The 12,604-nt window shown below is 34.4% G+C and overlaps 1 pseudogene; it reads right to left on the reverse strand.

The window, feature by feature from the left end:
- LOC107872060 overlaps window positions 1-8,381 on the reverse strand; it is a 54,358-nt pseudogene extending 45,977 nt beyond the window's left edge.
- Window positions 8,382-12,604: the final 4,223 nt, after the last annotated feature.

Raw genomic sequence — 12,604 nt, forward strand, 5'->3', positions numbered from 1 at the left:
CGCTTCTGAACTGTCAACTATGTCCCCTCAACAAAGTAAGCATGTTAGAGGCTTCATAACAAAATCACTGACTCATATAGAGAAAAAACAAGTTCATAGATATGTGTTACTTAATTGTGCGACCGTGAAGCCATTTATTAAGTAAGAAATCTACATTGATTTGATTTGTAAGATATGTTTTGAGTAATTGGATGAAAATTGCTAATTAGAGTGCCTTTATAGTGAATTTAGAGATTTCATCAAAAGAAATACAAGAGGCCGAAGAGTTTCAGTAACAGAGGTAGAGAGAAGAGTTAGTAAAGAGTTCCCTGATTGGTTTCCTAAACGAGTGAGTGAATGATATTAGAATTTTTTTTTTCATATAACTTTCATATTTATAATTTTTGATATAAGTGTCTTGTATATTTATATTATGAATCCAGATATAGCAGATACTGATACTATCTCTGATAAGATAAGTTCTTAGCACAAGGTCCAGCCCGAGATGCAAGAATATTCAGCGCTTATAACATCAATGGATTCAAATTCTGAACTTTGTCTAGAGAACAAGGATTAAAAACTCAAAATAGTGGAGTTTTTCTTGTCTCTAACACTTTTTGTGTCGCATCTAGTGAAGATAGGCATGCAACGCAAGCAGACCTTTCATATTATGGAAAGTTGAAAGATATTATTGAGCTTAATTATTATGGTCAATTTAGGATTGTTCTTTTTAAATACTAGTGGGGTGACACTACTCGGAACAGAGGGTTCAAAATAGATACTTGAAAGAATAATTGTGTCAATTTTTTCAAATTGATTCATACCAGTGATCATGCGGATGATAACCCATATATTGAAGCATCACAAGAAAATATGGTCTACTATGTTGATGATGAAAATGACAAAGAATGGAGTGTGGCTGTACATCTAAAATCAAGAGATTTGTTTGGCATGGGAGAGGTTGATGAAGAGAAAATATATGAGAATGAGCCATACCAACAACAAGAATTTGGACAATTTTTTTATATTGATTACGAGAATGTCCAAATTGTAATAGAGGAGCATACGAGTGAATAGATATATCATTAGTTTTTAGTTTCCTTTGGCACTTTGTTTTTCTTACTTGATTAGTGTTTTTTTCCAAGACTTTCTATCTTTTGGCTGAGAAAGTTATCTTTGTTATTTATATAATTCTTGATATTTCTCATTTAGAACTAGAGGATAATTATGGATCTTAACCATATGGCCATTTAGTTTTCAACATGTATATAATGTCCTTGTAGATGTAGAATATCCCATGTCCTCTTGTAGATAGGTAAGTTGCTTCTTCACAGATTGACAAAGTTGTCCTTTAATGTTTTTGGTGAATCATCAGATGTGTTGTGTTTCTGGTCAATCTATCGTCTTTCATAAAATTTCAGATTTTTGCTCTTTGCAGTTCTTAGTGAAAAAGAGTGTACAGTGATACCTGATGTTGATTATTGCTTTTCCGGCATAACTAGAGAACAGTAAGTTTCAAGAAAATTTCTCATTTGACATTAAATTTCATCTTTTGGCAATGGCATTCATATCTTTGTTGTTTGGTGCTTTTGGTGTATGTTGACCTTGTATTTGGGAAAGATACAAAGGATATAATCACTACAAATCTTGAGTAGGGATTGCTTAGCACCTTTGTTCAACCCATGACTACCAGTTAGATGGTGTAAACACTTAGTTCTGCACATTAGGATAGATTCATTCTATGCTGTTGTGACCAGGAAAATGTGCTCTATTGTGCCATGCTCCAAGAGTTAGTTTTCCTTTTTTGATTCTCTTATTTTTTACAGGAATGAAATAACAAGTTTAATATCTTGGGTTTTTTTTTTTACTTCACGAGTGCACTGGAAGAATTTTTATTCAAATGTTCATTTCTCTGGTATATTGATTGTGATCTAGCTCTCTTGTCTAGATATCTTGCTTTTACAAGATAGATTGTTAACATTTAATATTACTATTGCATTTAAAGTACCATATTCATCCTATTAACCACTTTGTATTGTTATCTTTTAGTTCCAACTTTTACAGTCAAATATTTTATGAAATTTTCTGGTGCTTGAAATATATGCTGCAGGATGGTACTTGAAACTGGTGATAGTATTATTTCTGGAAAAGTTTTCATTCATAACTTGAATGAGGGTTCTCTTTATTATGAGTGTAGTTTTCCACTGTTTTGTGTCTTCTAATTTAAGTCCAAGTGATGGTGTCTATTTTGAATTGTTACCTTCTACAATATGTTTGTTTTTATGACGTTGGTAGTTTTTCTGGTTATGTGGTATCTGGATAGTTTTTCCGTCCGAGTGTAGTTTTTTTGGTTATGTGATACCTACTATAATATTTGAGTTAAAAAATCTAGCGATTTGTTTTCAGAAAGATTTTGTTCATGTATTACTGGTCATCTCTATTTTTTTATGCTGGCTAATCTTGCATTCTCTCTGTCCTTCTTGAATGTCCAATACAAGGGGGTATAAAATTAGCAACATAAACCAAAAGGCAGGGCCATCATTGAAAAAAGGCCTTTTGATAATGTTAGGGCCTCTTTTGTTGATCCTAACACTGGATCAACAGACTTGGTATCATAACCATATAGTTTCTCCATGAGAATTCCTACAACTGGTCGCTGCAAAGGAAGAAAATGAAACCTCAAAGGCGCAATCAAATGCATAAATCATGGTTCTATGTTTTGAAGGTACCACTTCTGCAAACATGAGACCATTTGAAAAGGTAGAATTCCAATTGATTATCAGCCCCATCAGGAATAATGTCACAAAAAATATGTGATAGCTTCTCACAGACCAGATATAATTCTAGTCAAAATCTAAATTTTATTCTGCAGTTACATGACTGTTACTTATAATTATTTGATTAATGTACTTTAGTAAAGTCTACTATAATTATGTTATAGTGTTACTACTGTGAGGTGTAACTTCCTAGATGTCATCTTACTAAATGCTACATTGTTTACTGCAGATATGCCAAGGTTCAAGCGCTTGCAGAAAAAGCAAAAAATAGATATGTTCGTATCTACATCACAAGGTACTGAATTAGCACCTTCTTTGTTGGACAAAATAAATCTGGCTCCCGACAATTTAGCATGCACCACAACCATCTCAACCAGCTTATTCAGTATCCCGTCCATTTTCTATAGATCAGGACACTCCACATCCGGGTCCGATAGTTTTCCCTGAATCACAACCATCTCTTTAAATTCACTTGACATCACATACATCTCCGATTGGGCGAGACTCATCCAAGACATCTCCTATTGGTAGAGACTCATCACAGCCATCGCCTGTTGGTTGGGACTCATCACATATATATTCGATTGGTCGGGACTCATCCCAGCTATATTGATCAGTTCACTCTTCATCACGACTGGGTCTAACTAATCAAGATTTATCACAGTCATATCGATCAATTTATTTACATCACATTCGACTCCGACAAATCAGGACTAATCACAACCAACTCCAACGGATCAGGTTGCACCCAAAAACCATTCTAGACGTGAATCAAATACGAATTGGGTCATAGACGCAATAGGAAAATACTTTAGACTATCAACACATATTCAACATACATTTCTAAGCCAGTGTAATGTCTCTCATAGCTTCACCCAATCTCTTCAAGAAATAATTACAAGAAAATCAAAGCGAAAGCTAAGGAAGTACTAAATTTAACAGGTGAAGAACTCATCGTGCTTGATTTTGATGTTTATGATGAACCATTTGGGGAAGTATGCAACCTACTTTCGTATTTTTGTGGAATTTTAGCTTGTGATTGCTCTTTATTTTCAATCAACTTTGAGAAATGGTCGAGTTTACCTATGACATACTTCAACCGCGTCTTCGATCATATTATAAAGATATAAGCTCTAAATTTTGACGAATATACCACTGGTTAATTGTCTTTGAATTTTATATTTACATGTAATGGAAAAGCTAACAAATATTTTCATTTTGAAGCCCAAATTCTTCTTTGACACAGTCGAATCAGTTGGTCGATGACATGTTTCTTTATTTATTGAAAAAAGTAGGCTTCAAATAAGCTTAACATGCGGAACGAAGTTGATGACCACCTAAAAGTAAAGCTCAGATTATGGATAAGGTGTCGGATGGGATCCCACCGGATCAATGAATTTCTTTTATTGAATACAATTTTAAAGAATCAACAAAGGTATTTATGTAAATGAATGTCTTTATAGTTGTATAATTATCTTTTTCTAATTGACGTTTAAATATATTCTTATAAGAAAATGCGCCAAAGAAACTATGAAAATCGAAAGAAATAGACAATTTCCACATTGGTGGCTCTAAAGCAAATGCAACAAGAAGGGCTGAAATAGTGAGTGAATTAACCGCGAGTGTAATTATTTCAAAGTAGTAAATTATTTTGACTGTGTTTTTTTAATTTATAGATGCTTGAGACTGGATGATGGCCTGGATGAGCACAAATGTACATTGCTACTCATAAGAATCAAGATGCAATATATGTTAATGAAGCGGCAAAAGAAATATGTGTGAGTTATACTTATGTGCCATAAACTCTTATCGAGCAATCAACCACGATATACAAATGAATTTCTATTATTAATTTACTGTGACAACAAATTTTCTATATGTAAGAAAAAATTGAGTCAGCTTTGAACCAAAGCACCATAGATGAGTCTCAAGTTTCGCCAAATGGTGCCGTTGGTAAGGTGCTAGGGTAAAAGCACTCTGGAAGGGTATAGGAGATGTTCCTAGTAGAGTTTTTAAACAAGATAGACCTCATTTTGGTGGTACAAGTGCTTCAAGTAGTGGAGGTTCTTGTTCGTTCCAATGTCGAGAAAACTACAATCAAATGATGAATTCTCACAATCAGATAATAAGTGTTTTGAAGGAATATATGATAATGAAAGAAGGAACGATACCAAAATTTGTGAGTCTCTTTCATTATTCTTCAATGATTTCTCCCACAGCAGTAAGTAAAGTTCTCTTTACTTTTTTTTTACAATTGAATCTCATTTTACTTAATTGATTTTGAATTTTAAGTATTCTCTGCAATGGTGGTTTGAGTTTCTGTGACATAGTTAGGGCTCGGATGGGATGTGTAAATCTTGGCAGGTGGTGGTGAATACTTACCTACTAACATATTTGCTTATAAAGTTCCAACCAAGTGTAGTTACTGCATTTTGGGGTAGAATGCTGATTTGAATGAAGAGAAAGCATACTTGTTCTTACTTATCACAACTGATGCATCATCATTATAATTTTACTGGTATAATTGTGTACACACACATATCTCTTTTTGATGTGTTATATAAGACGTTAGCTAAGCTTTACTACTTTGGTTGTGCCTTTTTTTCCTTTGAATGATATAAGGACCATTATGCAGCTCGGATAAAAGGATTAATAGATTATAGAGATGTGTTTGTTTAACCTAGGATCAGTGGTTATAGCAGTTGAAATTTTTCGTCTAATGAGAGATGCAGCAACTAGTAATCAGATTGGATTGAGGAAATAATTATTTGAATTTTGTATGATATTTTTTAGAAAGAAGTAACTTTTCATGTGAGATGAGATATAGAGTTAACTGGACAAGTAAGTTCCTAGACAATGGCTCTTCTTACTAGACACTAGGCCTCCCTGTAATTGAGATCGATCGAAAGCTGCTTATAAAGCTGAAGATGGTTGGTTCTTTTCTGAGGAGAAATCAATGTACTTCTGTTAGTAGTTACTATATTTTGGAGTAGACTGCTGATTTGAATGAAGAGAAAGCAGAGTTTTTCTTGCTTGTCACTACTGATGCATCATCATCATCAAGGTTAGAGCTGGAGCTCTTCATATTCAGCAATGGTTTCTCAGTATGAGATGTTTCACTAATCTCAGACCCTGAAACTGTTTCTTGGGTTTCATTATTCTCAATCTGGTTTAATTGGCTTCTACATGGGGTGGTTTTACAAGTGAAGTAGAATTACTGTGCCAAAGTTGGTTGACGAGAAGAAGAAACACAATAGGGTGATTAATATTGCAGAGGAAAACAAATCTACTGGTGGTGAAGATATTAAGGATACCAAAGCTGATATGTAAATTAAGAAGCTTGAATTTTGTTTGTTCTCTAGTTTTGTTTGTTGAATTGACTTTTTCTGTGTCTTGGCTTTGTGTGTCTGTAATAATGTTCTTGAATATATAATTAGGTTTATGATCACATGTCCTAGTTTAATTATTTTTCCTGTGCATTGAATTGAAGAAAAATAAAAAGATCTTTGAAATCTTATAATTTAAATTAAAAATATATAATAATTGTTGTAACGTTACAAATTCAGTTCTAAATTTTGTACTTCTATAATGTGTTCTTTTTATCTTTGGTTTTTATCATTCATAAGGTAGATAATTAGTTTAACTTGTTGTTTATAATAAAGACTGAAAGTTTATCTAATTGATTTTTATACTTTGCATTTTTATGTAGCCAAGTGATGCGGCTAGTGGACCCATTTCACCCATGAATGCAAGGAGATCACGTGATGATAGTGATCCTAATGACAGTCGTTGATTTCATTGCAAATTGTCTTAAATATTAGATTATAATGATTTAATTGTGTGGTTGGAGTGAATCTTAAAATATTGAAGGTTGTGTTTCAATTTGATTATAGAGATTGAAGATACTAGTTAATGTTGAAAATTTAGAGTTTGAAGATGCTATTGTTGAAAATTTAATTTTAAAGTGTAATGTTCAATGTATTTTTGATATACTTGTCAATTACAATGTTTAATTAGGCATATTGTGTTAATGATATATGAATTGAACAAATATTGAAGCAATTAAATTTGAGCTAAATTAGAATTTATAATTAGTTATTGAAAATTGATGAGCTCCATTAAATTTTAAAAAAAAATTGCGGAGATTTTAAACCCCCGCAATTTTTAAATAAAAATTTATTACAAAAAGAATTAAATTTAGAGTACTTGGGGTCGATCGCCGCAAAATAACTGCCGCAAATTAATTATGACGGTCAGAAAAAAATGCCGTAAATTAATTGTGACGGCTCGTATTGTGGGGGATTTTGGAAACCCCCCGAAATAAAAATTTGCGCAATTTGACCCCTTTTTTATAGTATGTACTTCAAAATACAAGATAACATAAAAAATATACATTAACATACCTTACTAATGAGAATACCTTAACTTGTATTGTGATAGAATATTTCTATAAGATTTTCTTTTTATTTATAATGTTTCTGTATTTAAGAATAAAGATGTTTCTACACTTGAGAATTAGGATTTATACATGCCTTCGCATATTGCAACAAAGTTTCATATGCAGACAAAAATCACGCCGTGCAAGTTGCTGGTGTCAGGCGACTTACAAGTTGCAAGCCCTAAGCGACTTGCAAGTCGTTGGACCCACAACATTTTGTCTCCTTAGATTTTTTTCCAAATCAAATGTCCCTTTAAATTTTTTGCTAAAAAAAAGCCCTTTTGGCTCAAGACTCTGATTCAGGCTATGTTGGTCAAAGTCTCAAAAAATGCTAACATATTCACGTTAAATCCTCCAAAATATGCTCGTACCTTATCCAACATCTAATCCTTTAAAAGTATACTATTTCTGAAAGTTCGACTCAATTAATTATATGGACAAACAACATAAATCTCAAATAGTTTGAAACTTGATTACAGAAAACCTCGACATTTCGCATAATTACTAAAATTTTAATTTTAAATCTGTCAAAATACATAATTAGTTTCTGATACATTCAATAAAAATACATGTGTTTCTTTTGTAAAGATACATAATCAACTCTCAATATATTTTTTTCAATTTTGAATCTGTCGAGATAGATAATACATAAAATAAAAATAAGTTTAAGTTTTTTATAAAAATAATCAGCTTTTGATATAACTTTTTAAAATTTTGAATCTATCGATACGTAATTTAACTCTCAATAATTTTAAATCTACCGAGATACTAATTAACTTTCAATATCCAACGAAGATATATAATTAATTAAAAAATTTATAATTACTTTTTAAGAATGAAAATTTATATAAATATAATAAATTAAGATCTATATTTATATTTTTTTTTTCTTATATTGTTAAAAATTTCAAACAATATAAAATGTGAAGTTACCTTCAGCAAGGTGTTCCTGGGCTTCAAGACTTTTGCCACCTGTTCCTCCAGGAACCACCGCAACTCCTTCCCTTGCCTTGCGATCCAGCTCCTCTTTCTTGCTCTTCTCTTGACATAATTTTTTTTTATTCTTCTTTAATTTTCTTTTAGTAAAAATAAAAATTTCAGTTGACAAATATATGTTTTCCATATGATATTTGGCTGTAGTTGCTAATTTACAGAGGGGTATGGGTCGTTTGGTGTGAGGTATAAGGATAAATAATCTCAAGATAAAATGAAGTATTATTTTATCTCATGTTTGATTTAAAGGATTAGTTAGTACCGGGATTACTTATCCCACCATTTACACCATAGTATGGGATAAGTTATCCCATACATATGATGAAATAACTAATTTCGAATTATTTCGGAATAACTAATTTCGAAATTAATTATCTCGAGATAACTTTTTTCCCAACCAAACGACCCTTAATTATTACGTATGTCCATTATCACAACAACTCAGCAATGGAATGAGACGTGGCAACAAGGTGACAATATGTTTTAGATGCACTGGTGAAACTTTGTTGAATCATACAATTAAAAATCTAATTTAAGTTTAGAATGATTATTGGATGATTCATCAGTCCATTAGAAATTAAGCTGATCCGTAATTTAAATTCACAAATAAGAAATCTTGTCAAAATACATATAGTCATAATAAAAATAATTAAAAATTTTATAAAGTATCAAAAATTATTAAAAATAAGTAAATTTAATAAAAATTGTACATTGAATTAATCCATATTTTAACTTATTACAGTCCAAAATAATTTTTGAACGATATTATTATTAATTCAATGAATTTTAACTTGGGTACTAGAAGTTATTTAAAAAAAAAATAAATTTAATAAAAATTGTACACTGAGTTAATCCGTATTTTAACTTATTTAAGTCCAAAATAATTTTTGAACGATATTATTGTTAATTCAATGAATTTTAACTTGCTCAATTCTGCTCAATCCTATATGACACTTTACCAATGCGCTAAAATTCAATTCACCCAACACTTTCAAGTCACTTTATTGATATGTTAAAATTCAATTCAATAATTCATTGATTTAACAGTTTGAGGCTTTGAGCTCACGTGTTAGAAACTCGTTTCTAAGAGTGAGCTATACTCTTGATAAAAAGAATTTTATCTCAAAATTTCAGCCTCAAGATCTCTAATTAATGAAAGAGCTATGAATTATAAAATTTTATTTTAAAAATCAATCTCAAAATCTTTAGTTCATCAAAAGAATCATGAATTATTGCACATATCCAGTCTACAATGTTTGATAACAGTGCTAAAATAGTGAATCTATAGACATCATACAAGGGTATACAATTTTGAATCTAATAGTCAGCCTGATGGCCTTTCAGAATAGGATCTCTAATTAATCGAAAGAGTCATGAATTATCGAATAAATTCAGCCTGCAATGTTCGATAATAATTTTGAAGTTGTAAGTCTAAAAACATCATATAACAGTGTACAACTATTGCACAACATATAGCACTTTAGCAAAAAAGTAACTGGCAGTGAAAAACAAGTCTATGGACATTTCTTCCCCTCCATACACGGAACCTCCACCTTCAACAATATCGGATCCACCGGAACCTCCAGACTCCTCAACCAACATGCATGAGGACGTTCTAATCAAGACGGGGATGACGGATTCGCAATCCTTCAAAGCCGTCCTCCTAAACAAGGACTCAAATCTGAACGGAGATTACCTACATCCTGCAAATGACTCCACTTTGATAGAATGCAGAAACGCCAAAGCGATCCCCCTAACTGCTGAAGAAAAACTGCGGATCTACCAACCGTGGCAACACTCAGTCATTATAAAACTCTATGGGAAGAAACTAGCCCATAACTACCTCAAAAATAAGTTGATGGACTTATGGAGACTCTCGGAACCACTAACGTTAATAGAACTGGGTATGGATTTCTTTATCCCAAAATTTTCCCAACCCACAAGTCTACACAGAGTGCTACATGAGGGACCATGGTTCATCACGGGTAGCTTTCTAACCATCAAGAAATGGGAACCAAACTTCGTCCCGGAGATTCCACTCTCACCCACACTGCTATCTGGGTAAGACTTACAAGCTTACCCACCGAGTTCTACGACCGTCTGATTCTTGAAAAGATAGGGTCAGAATTATGAACTCTACTCAAAATAGACACATGCACTTCAGCGACCCTCTATGGCAGATACGCTAGACTCTGCATTCAAGCCTAATTGAAACACCGGTGTCAACCATAATTACCATTGGCAACCATATTCAAAGAGTTGTCTATGAAGGTGAAAGAATCCTATGTACTGATTGCGGAAGAATTGGACATACCCTTATAGCATGTGCTCTAAGACAACACACTACATCAAATCCTGATCCATCCACTTCAGCCCCAGCACCGGCCATTCAGCACAGCTCCGACGAAGGATGGCAAATCGTGTCCTTCCCGTGAAGATGAAGCCAATCGAAAAGCCCAAAGAAAGACAAAAAAGAAGGCCACGAAGTTTTGGGCCCAAATCCCAACCAGGTAAATAGGAGTAGCCCACCAACAGGTACGTTTCCTCAACCCAACTCATCTTCCTTGAATAATCCGGTTCCAGGTAAATAAATTTACCCGACCAGCAATCGATCCAGCCGACCCACTAATAAAAACAGTTCCTACTTTAAAAAAGAAAGGAAATCCTTACATACCCCCTTCCCCTCTAACAGTACCACTACTAAAGTCAACTTTGGCATTAATAACAATTTTGACATTAGTTTCTCTAATACCGCTACCATTCCCATTAATGCTAAGAGAGGCCCAGGGGCCCACCCCACACGTAGTACACCATTTTCTCGAAGAATCCAGAAGTAACTCCCCCCGTCTCTGTATTTTCTCCTATTAATTCTTCGAAGCCTGAAAAAGGCAAGCATTCCCCTTAGACGCTTGAGGTGATCGATGCCATTGCATCAATTAACTACACTAACCCCTCTAGCTATATACCATGGCCGGAGAACTCTGTCTCTCAACTAACTCTTACTGCTGCTATAACTAAAACCAATGGCAAATCCATCCTAATCGAACATACCCCTTAGGGAACCCCTGTGGTTCACCACAGCTCTGCACCCACCGACTTGGATACCAACATCCTGGGCAGAACTAGCTCTTCATGGCAAGTCAATCACACACTGTGTGGTGGTGGAAGACTAACCAATCATTCTGAGGATCCAAGATCCAGCTTGGATGGCTTAGATAATCAGGGAGGGAGTGAACGGTATAATATCAGGCCTGGGAACTCAAGTTTGGGCATAGACACTGCACTACGTAAAGGCAATGAGGACACTGAACTTCACGGACATGGGGGAAATCAACTGCCTCATGGATCACACGTTCAGAAGCTTGCCACTCTACCCCATCATCCCTTACCTCCCAGTACTCAGACTCTAAGCTTCATCCCCTGGATAGCCCTTGTCCAAGAGTAAGGAAACCAAAATCTAGAAGAGTTTTCAACTCTAGAAGCCTTAAAGTCGAGCAATGCAGAGATGGAACAACTATTAGAGGACCTTTGGGAACCAAACATAGACTTCTTTCTTCTCGAAAAGCCTCTTCTCAAAGAGTTCAAAGGGCCCTTCAGTGCAGCTATTATAGTACATTGTCCGATGGAAATGAGAGTCATCTCACTGATTCTGAGGAACCAGGAGGACTCAACTGCTCCTGCAGTCACTGTGAGTCCATACAGAGGTTAACCCCAAGTCCTCCCAAGGGACAAGGGAAAGAACCACTACTCTCTTCATCCATACCAAATGAATTGATAAAGATTGTAATTTGGAACACTAGAGGCACAAACAACGCCAATTTTCGCAGACATTGCGATGCTATTTTTCAAAATCACCACCCCTCCATGCTAGTCCTGCTAGAAATAAAAATGGCTGACCATCAAGCTCTCACCAATGCTCTTAAATTTAATGCCCATGTCCAATCTGTTGTTGTGGGGTGTAGTGGTGAAATTGTGGTTATGTGGAAGGAAGAATGCTGTAAACTTGATAACATCTTTGTCTCTCCCCAAGGGGTCCATGTCATGGTTAAGGTAAGAGATAATCCTAAACCCTAACTTTTATCTGCTATTTATGCTAACCCTGATCCCACTAATAGACTTTTTCTCTGGGGGGAGCTATTCCATCTGGCACAAACCCGTAATGGCGAATGGTTAATGGGTGGAGATTTTAATGAAATTCTAATGGCTAGTGAGAAACCTGGGGGCAACAATGGTAGCCCTAATAGAATGGGGCTCTTTAGAAATTGCCTCAATACTTGCAACATGATAGATTTAGGTTACAGAGGCAATAAGTTCACTTGGACTAACAAACGTCATAGAAATAGGAATTATCTCATTTTGGAAAGACTAGATAGGTGTGTTGCTAATAGCTCTTGGATAAAGCACTATCCTGAAGCCA

This window comes from Capsicum annuum, chromosome 5, assembly GCF_002878395.1.
Source record: "Capsicum annuum cultivar UCD-10X-F1 chromosome 5, UCD10Xv1.1, whole genome shotgun sequence".
Classification (NCBI taxonomy): domain Eukaryota; kingdom Viridiplantae; phylum Streptophyta; class Magnoliopsida; order Solanales; family Solanaceae; genus Capsicum; species Capsicum annuum.